This window comes from Malania oleifera, chromosome 11 (genome assembly GCF_029873635.1).
Source record: "Malania oleifera isolate guangnan ecotype guangnan chromosome 11, ASM2987363v1, whole genome shotgun sequence".
NCBI lineage: Eukaryota > Viridiplantae > Streptophyta > Magnoliopsida > Santalales > Ximeniaceae > Malania > Malania oleifera.
Window position 1 is genome coordinate 72,267,201 of NC_080427.1, and position 17,541 is coordinate 72,284,741.

A 17,541-nucleotide genomic window follows, 5' to 3' on the forward strand; every position below is an offset into this window, starting at 1 on the left:
CCTCTAGGGATCATACTGATCTCTAAGGTTCCTTACATTATGACTCCAGCTGAATTGGGAGAATTAAAGGAGCGGTTGCAGGACTTACTGAACAAGGGGTTTATATGACCCGGTGTATCGCCTTGGGGGAGCTCCAGTGTTGTTTATAAAGAAGAAAGACGGGTCTTTGAGGATGTGTATTGATTACAGAGAAATCAACAAGGTTACTATCAAGAATAAATATCCTCTACTCCATATAAACGATTTGTTTGATCAGCTCCAAGGTACACGAGTATATTCCAAAATCGACCTCAAATCAAGGTATCATCAGGTGAGAGTAAAGGCAGAGGACATTGCAAAGATGGCCTTCAGGACCAGGTACAGGCACTATGAATTTCTCATTATGCCGTTTGGTCTGACAAATGCTCTAGCTGTTTTCATGGACTTGATGAATAGGGTCTTTCACCAGCATCTCAATCAGTTTGTGGTGGTTTTTATTGATGATATACTGGTGTATTCAAAGAATTTTGAGGATTATGAGGTGCATTTGAGGTAGGTATTGCAGATACTCAGGGAAGAGAAGCTTTATGCTAAGTTTAGTAAGTATGAGTTCTAGCTTGAGCAAGTTGCGTTTTTAGGCCATGTGATCTCAGGGGATGGTGTTTCAATGGATCCCAGTAAGGTTGACGCGATGGTGAATGGGGCCAAGCCAAAGAATGTGCAAGAGTCAGAAGTTTCTTGGGACTAGCGGGCTATTACCAACAGTTTGTTGAGGGGTTTTCAGCTTTGTCACGGCCTCTCACACGTTTGACCAGGAAAAATTCTAGATTCGTGTGGGATGAAGAATATGAGCATATTTTTCAAGAACTAAAGCAGCGGCTCGTCACTGCATCATTTCTGACAATTCCATTAGGAGGTGATGGGTATGTGATTTATAGTGACGCGTCTTTGAAAGGGCTTGGTTGCATACTGATGCAGTACGGAAGGGTGGTGGCGTATGCTTCTAGACAATTGAAAGAATACGAAAAGAACTACCCCACTCACGATCTGGAATTGGTTGTAGTTGTATATACACTGAAGATCTAGAGACATTATTAGGTGTGATATATTTTCTGATCGCAAGAGTCTAAAGTATTTCTTCACACAGAAAGAGTTGAATATGCGCCAGAGAAGGTGGTTAGAACTCATCAAGGATTATGACTGTACCATCAGTTACCACCCAGGTAAAGCAAATGTGGTGGCTGATGCTTTGAGCCGTAAATCAGAGGATACAACATAGCTAACAGTAGTAGTTCAGCACTCAATTTAGATGGACTTGGAAAGGCTTGGCGTGGAAGTAGTAGCAGATGATCCTTAGGTGCTTATAGCCAGTTTGGTTGTACAGCCTAAACTTTATGAAAGGATTAAAACTGCTCAGAGGAATGATCCAGAATTGGCAGAAGTGATAGCTAGAATACAGGATGCTCAGGGAGAAGAATTCAGTATTTCTGATGATGGGGCTTTAAGATTTCGCACCAGATTGTGTGTGCCTATGGATGATAGCATCAGGAGGACGATTCTAGATGAGGCACACAGATCTCTATACACTGTTCATCCTAGCAGTACGAAAATGTATAGGGATCTGTGGGAGTATTTTTGGTGGAGTGGCATGAAGAGGGAAATAGCAGAATTTGTATAGCAGTGCTTGACGTTCCAGCAGGTTAAAGATGAGCACCAGAGGCCGGCTGGTCAATTGCAGCCAGTTTTTATTCCCAAGTGGAAATGGGACCACGTATCCATGGAATTTATTACTGAGCTACCACTGGCGCCGCATGATCAGAATGCCATCTGGGTAATTGTTGATAGGTTGACAAAGACAGCTCATTTTCTACCCATTAAAGTTAGCTACCCTATGAATAGGTTAGCAGAAATTTACATACAGGAGATTGTTCGACCCCATGTAGTGCCGATATCCATAGTCTCAAACCATGATCCATGTTTTACATCGTGGTTCTGGAGGAGCTTGCAGAAGGCATTGGGGACTCAGCTAGCATCCAACACCACTTTCCATCCTCATATAGACGGTTAGGCAGAGAGAACGATTTAGATACTTGAGGACATGTTACGAGCGTGTGTAGTGGATTTTGGGAGTAGCTGGACTCAATTTTTGCCGCTAGTTGAATTTGCTTACAATAACAGTTATCAGGCTAGCATCGACATGGCACCATACAAGGCGTTATATGGTAGAAGATGTCGATCTCCTCTTTTCTAGGATGAAGTCAGTGAGAGGCGAGTTTTGGGGCCAGAAATAGTACAGCAGGCGTGCAATAAAGTTCGACTCATTTGAGATAGAATCAGTGCAGTACAAAGTCGATAGAAAAGCTATGCAAATACTCGCTGTCGGGAACTGAACTTTGAAGTAGGTGATCATGTATTTCTAAAAATCGCACCATTGAAGGGAATCATGAGGTTTGGGAAGAAAGGTAAGTTGAGTCCTAGGTTCATTGGCCCATTTAAGATACTCAAGAGGATTGGGTAAGTTGCCTCTTAGCTGGCTTTATCGTCATCTCTATTTAGGATTCATGACGTGTTTTATTTTTCTATGTTAAGGAAATACGTCTCAGATCCTTCCCATATCATCAACTATGAAGAATTGGAACTCAATGGTGATCTAGCATATGAGGAAGCTCCAGTGCAGATCCTAGATATAAAATAACATGTATTGTGCAGCAAAAGAATACCGTTAGTGAAAGTCTTGTGGATGAATCAGGCGATAGAAGAAGCCTCGTGGGAGCCTGAAGATGAGATTGGACAGAAATACCCCCACCTGTTTAGTGGGTTCTAGCAGGGATGTATAATTAACTAGTGATAATTTTGTTTTGTACAAGGTAATTGTAATATAGAGTATAGGATAGGTCCCGCCTTTGGGCCGCACAACCCTGTCATGAGGGGTTAAATCATGACATACAGCCATCTAGGGAAATTTTCTCAGATATTATAAGTATAAGTAGATTTCCAAAAATAGTAGTAGTATTATGAAAAGTAAATTTATATAGTTTTAATATATGTTATTTATACCAGAATTTACAATTTCATTTATCCATGATATTATTTTTAAATCATATTATAAATACAGAAATATAACTCAATAGCCACACACTAGTAATAGCATGTTTCATCTTACTGAGCGTTGGCTCATCCCAGTGCTGAATTATTTTTCAGGTGAACCAACTAGGTGAGTGGAGCAGGCTCGTAGGTAGAGGGGCTGTTGTACTGCCCTTTTTAAGAGTGAGCATTTTTGGGTGGCATGTTTTTGTAAACCCTTGGTATCAGTAAGGGTAGTTTTGAGAGAACAGTAATGATTGTATATCGTGGGTTGATTTGACACTCTGGTATTGTATTATGTGTGGATTTATTTTATATGATTGGCCTTCCGCTGTTTAGGTTAATGATTGGATTTAAAACTAGGGAAAAAGGTTTTTATTTTATTAGCCAAAGTTGTTACAATATTTTTGCACAGAAATATGCTTTACTAGATTTTACAAAATTATGAATTACAATGTATATACATACAAATATTTTACAGTATTTATAGAATACCATGATTTCAAGAATTTAAAAACCATAACACTCAGATATTACAGTTTATTCAGTTCAGATATTATAGATCAGATATTATAATTTATTCAGTTCAAATATTACAGATCAGATATTACAGTTATTTCAGTTTAGATATTACAATATTTTCATATCAGTTTTATAGTGTTATGGTTATTTTGGAATCATGATGAAATAGTAAGATAATTATATATATTAGTATTATATAGTATCAGACCCTGATGAATTTCGGTCAGATTCAGTCAGCAGAGCACGGTACTGTGCTATTTCATATCTGAGTGCAACTACATATCTCAGATAGTGTGTGGATTTCAGTCAACCCTGCCTTGGAGGGATTGCAGGCTCCTCATTATTCTGGGTTGAGGTGGCTAATTTGACGCTGAGGAGGTTAGTTACCGTGCCTGGAGAGATTGCAGGCTCCTTTGTATTCTGGGTGGAGGAGGCTAGTCTTATGATTAATAGAGTTGCAGTTGACTTATCCTGTTGGGCCAACTAAAGTTAAGTCCCGCCTACGGGCCACACAACCCTGTCATGAGGGGTTAAATCATGACATACAGTTTTCCAGGGTAATTTTCACACACACACACACACACACACACACATATACAGATTTACATGATAACAATAGATATATTATAATACTAGAAGTATGATTAATTAGAAATCTCAGATATTACAGATATATTTTTAAGCCATATAAGTGTGAGTTATACTGTGTATTATCTTACAGGCTATCTCAGTTTCAGTTATTTATCAGTAAATTATTTATGTAAACTTAGTTATCATACACTGGTAATAGCATATTTCTTTTTACTAAGAATTGTCTTATCCTAGTAAATTAACATTTTTCAGGTGATCTAGCTAAACGAGCAGATCCGGCTCGAAGGTAGAGAGGTTATTTACACTACCTTGTCTGTAAGGTAAGTGTTATTAGAAAAATGCATTTTTGGTAGGTTTCAGGAGTTTTAGTAGATGATGCTGGGGAGATGTGTATTTAAGTATATATATTTTGGGGAAATACTAAATTCTGGTATTGTAATTATGGTTTTATAGTTTTATATTTTCCACTGCATAAGTTTTTTTCAGTAGTCATTACAGGGGTATCAGAGTAAGATATGTATCAGTATATATATATATATATATATATATATATATATATATAATGGTATAAAATTTTCGATCGTTACTGTGTTATCCCAATACTGGCTTGATAACTATTATAATATGCGAACTCAACTAACGACAGATATTTAATCCAACTACCCCCGAAATCCAGTACACACGCCCACAACATATCCTCTAGAATCTAAATAGTCCTCTCTGACCGACCATCGGTATGCGAGTGAAAAGCAATACTGAATTTGAGTTGAGATCCCAAAGCTTCCTATAGACTCTTCCAAAATCGAGAAGTAAACCATGGGTCTCTATCTGAAATGATAGACACAGGCACTCCATGCTGTCTGACTATCTCCTGCACGTAAAGCTCTGCCAGCTTATTCATAGAGTAACTGACTTTAACTCGAATGAAACGAGCAGTCTTCATCTGCCAATCAAAAACTACCCAAATAGCATTTTGTCCTTGAAGTGCCAATGGCGGTCCTGTGACAAAGTCCATGGAAATGTGCTCCCACTTCCACTTAGGAATGAGAAGTGGTTGCAACGGTCCTGCTGGCCTCTGGTGCTTGGCCTTCACCTGCTGACACGTCAAACATTGCTCAACAAAATGAGCGATTTCTCTTTTCATGTTAGACCACCAAAATGATTTCCGAAAATCTCTGTACATCTTTGTGCTCCCTGGATGCACTATATATAGAGAGCGATGTGCCTCTTCCAGGATGGTTTATTTAATCTTAGCATCATTCGGTATACATATCCTGGTGTGAAATCTTAACACCCCGTCATTTGAGACATTGAAATCTACAATCAACCCATCATGTATTCCACTCACAATCTTTGCTAGCTCTACATCTTTCATCTAAGCTGTTCTGATCCTTTCCCGTAAGGTCGGTTGCACTGCTAGGCTAGCAATGAATGCCTGGTGATTTCCTTCCACTAATTCCACACCCAACCTTTCCAGGTCCATTCTGATCCAATGCTGAACTCCAATTACTAAAACTGATCCAAGCACTGATTTCTGACTTAAGGCATCAGCTACCACGTTAGCTTTTCCTGGGTGGTAACTAATGGTACAGTCGTAGTACTTTATTAATTCCAACCATCTTCACTGCCTCATGTTCAACTCCTTCTGAGTGAAAAAGTACTTGAGACTCTTGAGATCAGTAAAGATTTTGCACTTTTCACCGTACAGGTAATGCCTCCAGATTTTCAACGCATAGACTACTGCTACCAATTCCATGTCATGCGTCAGATAATTCTTCTCATACTCTTTGAGTTGGTGAGAAGCGTATGCGATAACCTTTCCCTATTGCATTAAAACACACCCAAGTCCCTTCTTAGATGCATCATTGTAGATTACAAATCCACCCTCTTCTAATGGAATGGTCAATACTGGGGCAGTAACTAAATGCTACTTCAGTTCCTAGAAAATCTGCTCGCACTCCTTATTCCACTCGAACTTCATGTCCTTCCTCATGAGTCATGTCAGTGGACTTGATAGTTTAGAAAAACCTGCTACGAACTGGTAGTAATATCTTGCCAAACTCAAGAAACTTCTAACCTCATGCACGTTCTTTGGTATTGCCCAATCCACTACCGCTTCTATTTTGCTCGAGTCCATTGAAACCCCTTTCTTGGACACTACATGTCCCAAAAATGCCACTTGCTCTAACCAAAATTCGCATTTCTTGAACTTTGCAAATAACTTCTTTTCTCTAAGTACTTGGAGTACTAACCTCAAATTAATTGCATGCTCCTCAAGACTTCTCGAATAAACCAAGATGTCATCGATGAACACCACCACGAACTTATCTAAGTACTCTTAGAACACCCTGTTCATTAGGCCCATGAATACCGCAGGAGCATTGGTCAATCTAGAAGGCATAACTAGAAATTCTTAGTGGTCATACCTAGTACAGAAGGTTGTATTTGGTACATCCTTTGATTTAACTCTCACCTGGTGATACCTAGATCACAGATCGATCTTGGAAAAGACTTGTGTGCCCTGCAACTGGTCAAATAGATCGTCAATTCGAGGTAACGGGTACTTCTTATTTACTGTCACTTTATTAATTTATTTGTAGTCGATGCACATTCTCATCGACCCATCCTTCTTCTTTACAAACAACACCGGTGCTCCCCAGGGTGAAACACTTGGCCTGATAAACCCCTTGTCAAGAAATTCCTACAGCTACTCCTTTAACTCTTTTAATTCAATTGGAGCCATTCGGTATGGAGCCTTAGAAATAGATGTTGTCCCTGGAAGCAACTCAATGGCAAACTCCACCTCACGATTAGGAGGCAATCCCGGTAAATATTCTTGAAAAACATTTGAGAACTCCCTTACCATGGGAATATCCTCCAGTTTAAGCTCTTCTCTCGGTGCTTCTTTCAATAATGCTAGGTACCCCTGACATCCCTGTAGGAGTAGCCTCCTTGTAGAGCGCACACATGACCCAACAAATATAAATTGCGGCTCCTCAAAAGGTCAAAACACTACCTCCATCCTGTGGCAGTCAATACTCGCATAGCTGACTGCTAACCAATCCATCCCCAGAATAATATCAAAACCAGGCATATCAAATATAACTAAGTTAGCAAGTATCATTCTCCCCTGAATTTCCACTGGGCATTCTTGGATCATTTTACTACAAACTACCACTGACCTAGTCGGTGTGACCACCTCTAACTCAACGTCTAACAATTGTGTCTTTATTTTGTAGAACTTGATGAACCCTTGAGATACGAAATAATGCATTGCACCTGCATCAACAATACAATGGCACTATTTGACAAGATGGAAATTGTACTTGTCACCACGTCACCGGCGTTCTCAGTGTCGCTAGGAGTTAAGGAATACACCTGTGCCTGGGTCATACCCCTCAGATAGTTTCTATGTGGTGCCAGATTACCTCCCTGATGTTACTGCTATGGAGGTGCATTTTTCCACGCCACGTGACTATCTCGTACGAAATGCCTGAGCCTACCACACTGAAAGCAACCACTTGATCCTACCCTGCACTCTCCTGAATGCATCTTGCCACACGTAGGGCAAACATGGCCTAATGAGTTGCCCTAAAATGCCTTAACACCCGTATACTGTCGTTGGCCTCTGCCACTACCATACCTCTTCCAAGGACCCTGCCTCGCCCCCGTATGTGAACTAGAAGGCATCAGCCTCTTCTTCGGATTCTGAACCTCCACATCACCCTGTAGACTCATCTCTGCTACAGTGGCATTATCCACCAGTGTAGCGAACTCCTGCATTTGTAACACAGCCACTTGCTTTTTAATCTCCTACTTCAAACCCCTCTTGAACTTCCTGGCCTTCGTAGATTTGTCTAGTACCATGTAAGGAGGAAAGCGTGACAGTTCCACAAATCGGGTGGGTGCTGTTGAAAAGTCAGCTTTCCCTGAGTCAGGTTCAGGAACTCCTCTGCCTTTGCTTTTCTGACATAGGCTAGAAAATACTGATCAAAGAATACCTCTCTAAAAAGGCTCCACGCCATTGCCACCAGTACCAGTCTCTGCTCCTCTAGTGGCTTTACTACTTCCCACCATCTCTCGGCCTCTCCAGTCAGCTTATATATAAAGCATCTTCTACTCATCGGTGCATCGCAGTACAACCAAGATATTCTTAATCTCCTAAATCTAGTTCTCTGTAAGGATCGGGTTGGTACTTCCCACAAAAGTAGGAGGCTTCAGACGAGTGAACTTCTCAATAGAATCTCCTAGCTTGGCAGTGGGACGATCATGCCCCCGAGAATTCTGTGTAATCTCAGCCATAAACCGTTCGAAAAAATCCCAAAATGCCACTATAGAATCACTACCACCCTCATGGGCGGCTCCCTCACTGCTACTTCCTCTTGCAACAACATTACTGTCCCTGGGATCCATCCTGAAGATAGAACCAAAACGAATTTAGAATTCTCACATCCTAACATATTTGGTGCAATTATAACACTAAAATATTTACTTTCAATAAATTTAAATTCTCGGCCTAACTCTTTTTCCCCTAATTCATGACATACTCTACCAATTTCATATTCCCATCCTAGTTTTCAAGTTCCTGCCCTTCCGCTCGGAAAAAAAACCATCAATGGATTGTCATGGTTTTCTGAACCCATCGACTGATCTTGAAAAACACAGAAGTCCGTCAAATCATTTTCTGTCTCCAGGCTTACAAAGCAAAACTCAAAATTCCTATTCTTCCCATTCCTATCTTCATCCTATACTCTGGTAAAATCATCCAACCTAGTCTACAAAACCTAGCAACCATCGCTCTTATACCACCTGTAGCACCCCGACCCGCCAAGTGGGCCCGGAGTGCTACTATGATACATAATTACTCTTTGATACCAACTGTAGCATATAAAAATGCAACCCACTTTAACCAGGGTATCCCGGGTGCACCTCCCAATACTGAAATTAAAAGCCTTACAATGGAAAATACTAAAAACATCCAAACACTTTACCAGAGTTCTATCTGATCCCAAATACATACATACCACTATCTATCTACATATTACAATCCCAAAATAACAAAATAAGACATCTGATATCTCACCAGTTCTGATAACCACTCCTATAAGTCTAATCCCAGCCCTAAGGTAAGCTAGGTACGGTTCTCTAAAGGACCTAAAAAATAGTTTGTATAATAGGGTGAGACACTTCTCAGTAAGATAGATTATATTACTATCAGTGTGTGGCTAGCATGAGTTCTTGTGTGAATATAAAACTTCCATTATTTAATTGTATATGAAATGGCATTTTATAACTGTACTAATCTTATATTTGAAAATACATACTTTCTGAATAATAAACTGTAGGCTCAATATAGCCCATTTCATAGTAAATTTGCCCATATATGCATAAAAGATACAACCTGGATTGTTGTATTAGCGTCGTCATGCTCATATACTCATACAACATACTTCCCCCCATGACGGGTTGTGCGGCCTGAATGATGGACTCAGCTCCTGGCCGGCCGACCATAACTAAGTCAGAAAAGGTGGTAAGTACGATCATGCCTATCTATGGTCATCCAAAACTACCTCGAATGGGGCCCCTCGGCGGAAACCTTTGGGTAGTACTATGGCCTAGGTCACCATCGTCTATCCATCATCACACTATCATCCTAGTGTGATTGCACTCCCTAACAACATATAGCTTCGGTAGCATGCTCACTATATCACATCTCATATCCATAGAGCTTAAGAATCATATATGGAAATTTACATAATAAAACTGTATTATATCTCATTTCATATAAAATTTGTCATTTAAAAACTCTCGGCCCCCGGCCGTTATATCAAACCTCGGCCCTCGGCTGTCATATTAAATATCGGCCCCCCTGCCGTCATATTAAATTTGTATATTATCAGTGAAAACATTCTGCTAATATATGTACCATTTAAACCGTTTTCATGCCACACAATTTTTATTTGATAAATCATAAATAAATATACTGACAGGGAAATATATAAATTGCTGAAAATAGGGTATGAGCATCTCCAGGGTTTTATTTAACTCAAACTACATAATTTATTGAAAATAGGAGATGTTTAAACCATTCACATTAGTTTTCCCCAAAACCATAAAAAAGTCAAAATACCCATTTCATATACCCGATTCATTCAGAAAATCATATATTACAATTTAATCGGTCCATACTTCAAAAATAACTGGCATAATATAATCTCCTTACCTAACTTACTGGGAACCCTAAATCCACGCTCTACAACATTCAAAGATCAAAACCCTGAAATTATATTTTTCTCAAATTAATCAACTCAACCCATATAATATATCTCATTTAGTATTTCCTAGGCCCTATATACTCCAAATCAACAATAAAACCCTAAAAATACCCTATTTACCCTGATTTTGGAGTGGTGCTTGGAAAGCCCTGTTTGAAAATCCGCTCTGCTAGACTTGAAGAGGAATGCTGCTAGATCCTTGTGGTAACTTCCGATCGTCAAAATGGGCGACGAACGACGAGAAATTGAAGAGAGAAGGGAGTGGGGTACGGGTTAGAGAGAGAGAGAGAGAGAGAGAGAGAGAGAGAGAGAGAGAGAGAGAGAGAGACTGATTTCTTAATGAAGAAGCAAACAAAAAATTGTATTTATAAGCCGTTGACCCTGCATAATTCGTTGACGAAATAAAGCCTTCGTCGACGAACTGCAGAAAGAAATTTGTCGACGAAAGAAGGGGTTCGTCGACGAACAGTATGCCTAAAATTTCATCTCCGTATCTCTTCATCAACGATGCCTGAACTTTGTTGATGAATAGCAAAAGGTTCTTCGTTGGCGAAAACAGAGGATTCGTCGACGAATTGCTGCTTGCCTTTTTAAAATTTTCTCTTCTTCTTTTTCTTTATTTATTTCCTTATTTTTCAGGTTCGGTTTTCTACATTAATAGTGAGGTATTCAGTCTTTAATTTTTCATCTAAATGATGACGGAAGAATATCATAACTTTTGGGCGATCCTACAGGGATGCGGTATTTCCATCTAAAATAGTGTTTCCCAAATTTATTGCATTTAGATGGATATCAACATCAAGAATCCATGATAAATAATTGTTTCCTTTGATATCAAGGGAAACAAATTCAATTTTGTTTAAGTTCAACATATGAATAAATTAACAATAATAAGACAATTTAGAAAATAAAATGTAAAAACTGAAATAAAACTGAGATAATAATATAATATTATTTCCACCCTTATAGAGTACTTAAATATGTTTCTTTAAGAACATTATTTTATTTTTATTAATTTGTACTCTTCAGGAGTATGTTTCTAATTTACAATATTAAATTGAATAATAATTTACTATCTCTTTTGAAGGTTAAATATATTACCCCATCTGGAGGACAAACATTTCATCTTTTCAGGAGGTCGAATGTTAGCATCTCTTCAGGAGGTTAAAAATATACCCTCTTCAGGAGGTAAATATTTACCATCTTTTCTGGAGATTAGATATATAGTCTCTTCAGGAGGTCTATCTCTTTAGAAGATTAAATATGTAAATGAGAAATTTAAATATATTGCCTTTTCAGGAAGACTATCTCTTCGAGAGATTTAAATATATATAACCTATTCAGGAGGACTATCTTACCATCTTTTTTGGAGATTAGTATTATTTAAACTTTAAAAGGCATTCTCTTATGAAGAACATTGTATTCTTGTGGAGTAAAAGTTACAAGAAATAAATAAATTTAATAAGAATTAAATAAATAACTCAATTAGTTAGAGTCTCGTGCTAATAACTTGTTATAAAATATGAAGGAAAATAAATAGAAAATTAAATGAGACGAAATAGAAATTTTGTGGTTCGGCTACGCCTATCCATAGGCAGATGGGATAAAAAACATCACTATCACAGGCGAAATTACAAGATGATTTGGAACCGGCCTTATACAAAATGTTAGAACCGGCCTTTCACAAGATATCTCTCTTCTCTTTATCTCTCCTCTTCTTTCTATATACCCTACTTACTTCAAGCATGCAAGTGAGTATACAAGCATGCAATGTGTATACAAGTATGCAAAGATGTGTCTTCTAAATGTGAGGGGTAGAGTGCCCTTTTATAGGTCAATATGGATACCAAGACATTTATTGGGGTGGAAAAACCGAAGTGGTAGAAGATGGGGTGACATACACGTTTTTCATAACAATTACACCAATTATACGTAGATAATATATATATATATATATATATATATATATTGTCTAAATTTTAGTTATACATCTTTATCTTTGAGTCAATTTCATACTACAAATACAAAATTATAACACATCTTCTTAGCCCTCGTGGCTCAGGGTTCTCATTCCAACTTTGTTTGATGACAACAACCCATTAGTAGTTCTAAAAGTATGCTAACATTTTTCCTCAAACTCAGTTCAGATATACAGGAAAACTCCAAGGCAAGCACAAAGGTCAAACATGTATCGAACAAGCAAAGAGAAAATGACCATAACAAAGTCGAGTATATGTCACATCCAGAACTCAACCACTCAAGCAAAGCACTTATGATTTCTACATTACATATATGTGTTGGGTTATGCGTATAAGATTGATATTGTAACTCCTGTGCATATGGTATGTTCAAGAGTATCTTGCAAGAAATGAGAAAATCACACATACATATAGTTCATAATAGGTTAGAACATGATTCTCAGTTCACACATGCATGTCGAGTCACTTAAACTGTATAAGATGTCAAAATAGCTTTCAAATGTATTTTATCAAACCGAAACATCTTAAAATTGGTAAAAATTAACTTTGGACAAGATGGAACCTTTACTTGAACGAAAACCAATTTTGAACGTGTTCGCATTCATATAAATCAAGCGGTTTTTCAACGAATACAGGGGATTTGTCGATGAACGAACGAAGGGATTTCGTCGATGTACATAAGGGAATCATCGATGAAAATATACTGAGACCACCTAAAATTTCAGAGTTGGTTCATCGACGTACACATGGGACTCATTGACAAAAAGAAATTGAGACCTAAATGAATTCATCACAGAAGGATCGTCGACGAACACAGGGTTTCGTCGACGAAGGCATGCATAAGAATCGTCGACGAAGGCGTGAATTCTTCAATGAATTTCAGGCTACTGGCAGCATTTAATGCATATTAATGGCTAGTTTTCAGATTTTCTTATGTCCATTAATGCCCAATGGCTCTCCAGTGCATTGCTCATTCCTTTGCCCTTTAATATGAGTCTTGTGCATTCATTTTCAACTGGTTGAGTACTTCGTGGTTAAGCACATTGAATGAGCATTCATTTCTAGGGTTTTCATTCTTGCTCATACTCTATTGATCTTTTACTCTTTACTCTTGTCTTACATACCATTCACAAAGAGAGTAGTATGAGGTTTTGACTTGTAATATCAGCTCAAAAAGGAGCAACTAAAGTTATATCTTATTGTTTTGATTCATCATGTTGAAGGGTTGTTTGTGAGCCTTTGTAAGGTGACTCTTGGTAAGCACCTTGTTGTAGCTCTTAGTGAGCATTTGGATTGTAAAGGCTTCTCTGCCGGTGAAGGAGGATTGCTTAGTGGATTTGGAGAATCCTTGAGTTAGTCTCAAGGCGTGGACGTAGGCTTGGTGCCGAACCACATTAATATCACCGTGTTGAGCTTTTCTTCTCCTTCCCCTTTAACTTTGTTTGCTTGTTATTATTTGTCTTAAATATAAATTGTGTTATAATACTCTTGCATCTTGCCAAGTTATTTTTGTGATTGTAGAAAAAGTTTTGTATCCGTGAAAGATGTTTATTCAGCCCCCTTTAGACGCACATCTGGGCCAACAAGTGGTATCAGAGCAAGTCGTTAGACCTTCGGAGTAACATCTAGAGCGCAAAGATCCAATGGTAGACATGTTTGCTTAAGGACAATCCATTGACTATCCAACCAAGTTTTGCGGTATCAACTATCCGGCATGGAAGGACCAAATGCCAATCTTCATCCAAGCATATGAACACAGAATGTGGAATGTAATCACCGAAGGAGATTACGTATTTAAGGATGACAATGGTGAGATCATGTGACACCTCGATTTTTCATACCATTTTTTTCTCTTTTCTTTTATATAATACATATCATCACATATCGGCCACATCAAAACCTCTAATACCATACAAGCATAACCCGACCCGAAGTCGGTATCGGGTATACAGACATTCTCACATACATAAACCTAATAGCGGAAGTCATTTCATATATATACATACCGCAGCCAATACACATACCAAAGTACCAACCATCCATAAATACAAGTCTACCACAAAACCTCTAGGGGAATCAAACCTCCCTAGCTCAAAATACTTACCCTATCTATCCAGGGTATCTACTCCCCTCTACCTCAAAGCTCTATCACCAGGTCTATCTCGATTTCCTGAAATATTTAAATGTTTGGGTGAGACACATCTCAGTACGACAGAATAAATTATATACAGTGTGTGGCAGTATGAATTTCATTATATCATAACATATACTCATATCAGTGATAGTATCTTCTGAGAAAATATATCACTTCCACATTTACAATCATGTAGATATACAACACAAGCTTTCATAAGATTTTACTTTCATTTCCAAATCCATTCATACATAGCTCATGTTTATCGACGAAGTTCCTGAGAATAGGGAAGCTCACCTGCCCATATAAGTAGCTTTCCTCTGCTCAGACATCGTTTGTATTCTTACCCGAATAACTCAGGTTCGGCAACAACCGATACTTATCAGGGCACTCACCTTACTCAGTAGGCCCTCTCAGGAGGAGTGTTTTACTTCACTTTAATTATTTATATTATTTACTCACAATATTTCATTCACATTTCCATTTTCATTTCCATTTCATTTCATTTCACATCTAGCTCATGAGTATCCTCGATAACTGATACATCCGTGTCTGTAACTCATGCCTACCCTGAGGATATCTCTCCACATCATGCTTCCCAATATGAATAAGGTTATAGGGCCCGAAGCCTGGATCTAACCGCGGTTGGCTGACCCGGTTAGATCAAATTATCATCTCATATATCCCGTGTTTGTAGTACGACTGCCCGGTCTATAGCCCTGATCCAAACTCAGATAGCACAACAACTCTACTAAACAGTTCAATCGACTGTCATGCCACACGCTCCACGAGTCTATGTGGATGCACTGTCTCCAATAGCAACAGTACCATGCTCAATATCACAACCCATCATTAGGGTTTCCATATCCATCCATCAAGGTTATCACTACCACATACCCGCAATCATTATGCGGTATTGGCATTTCATTATTCACATTTTTGTACTCATATTTTAGAATTTCACATTTCAATTCTCACAATTCAATATTCCTATTGCAGAATTTTATATTGCAATATTTCCCATTCTTATATTCATATTTACATACCAGTATTCACATATCATTATTCTCATTGCAACATTATCATTGCAATGTTCACATTTTCAGTAATCACAACTCATTTCATCATTTCATTGGTATTTCATCAATTCAATACTCATTTCGTCTAATAAATACATATATATATATATATATATATATATATATATATATATATATATATCTCGTTTCACATAATTCACATTTCTCAATAAAACATTTCCATATCTCATGTTTCATCATTTCTCAGAAGATATACTTTTCGGTACATAATCACTTTTTATCATTTCCCCATTTCAAATTTCATATCTCAATTCACATTTCATAATCTCATATTTTCAGAGTAAATCATTTAACCCAGATTTAAACATATCTCAATATAAATCATATGCCACACAAATTTCATCTGGTATTTATATCATAATAAATTTCAGGTCAAATATCATAATACCATTTTCACATAATAACTCAATCAGTATTTCTCAAATCGACTGTAATAATTTATTACCCTTACCTGACTTATTGAGAGGCTCATAAACACCCAAAATCTAGCGCTCCTCAGCGTTCATAGCTCAAAAGCCTAAAAAATCACATTTTTACCAAATCAGCCAACTCATTTCCCACAACAAATTCTCTATAATACTTCCCATATTTCAAATACTTCAAACAATCGTTAAACTCTAAAATCCTTTACTTACCCTAATTTTGGGATGATGCCCTAAAACGCCAATCTAAAAATCTACTCCGCCTAAGTTGCAAAAAATCTTCCCAGGAACCTTGTGGCGGTTCCCGATCATCAATCCGAGCTTTAACGAAGCTGGAAATGAATAGAGAAGGGGAGGAAACCGTGGGTCTAGAGAGAGAAAATAAGAGAAAGAGAGAGAAAAAAAATATTCATTAAAAATGATGGATTTGCACATTGATACCTCGGCGTTCATCGACGAATTCAAGTGGTTCGTTGACGAATCCATAAAGGAATGTCGTCAACGAGGAGGCTATTTTGTCGACGAACTTGAAATTTCCTGAAATTCTCCAAACTCTCAGTATTCTCTCGTCGACGAGACACGTGCACCTCATCACCAAAATCTATAGGACGTTCGTCGACGAAACCCTGTTTTCTCCCTTTTAAAATTTCCTTCCCTTTCTCTTTCCTTTATTATTATTATTATTATCCATGAATAACTTTTTTGGGTCTCTACATTCTCCCCTCCTTATAAAATTTTGTCCTCGAAAATTTTCATTTCTCACATTTCCACTCTTAAAGAAAAATACCACCATTTTATTAATCACCTGCACTTATGGAGAAGGAATATTGTGGTTACATAGGGATTCTGGTAGATTACAACCATTGAAAGAAAATTCTCCCCAAAACCATTAAAACCAAAATACTACCTATATTATATTATACAAATCCAATTACATAACTTAATCTCTGGTTCTCATTGAACAAATGTAGGTATCTCTAGCGCATCTGCTCCTCTAATTCCCAAGAAGCTTCCTCTATTGCATGGTTGCGCCACAAAACTTTTACTAGTGTTATGCTTTTTGTATGCAGTTCCTGCTCTTTCCGATCCAAAATCCGCATTGGCATTTCCTCATAAGACAAAGCATCACTAAGTTCTAGTGCCTCATATCTGATCACATGGGAGGGATCTGAGACGTATTTCCTCAACATGAAAACGTGGAATACGTCGTGAATTCTCGATAAAGCCAGTGGTAACGCCAACCTATAGGCAACTGGACCCACTCTTTCAAAAATCTTGAATGGTTCAATATACCTAGGGCTCAACTTGCCTTTCCTCCCAAATCTTAGAACTCCTTTCAACGGTGCCATCCTCAGAAATATGTAATCCCCAATGCCAAACTCTAACTCTCGTCGGCAAGCATCTGCATAACTCTTCTGCCGACTTTGTGCTGTTCTGATCTTATCTCTAATGAAT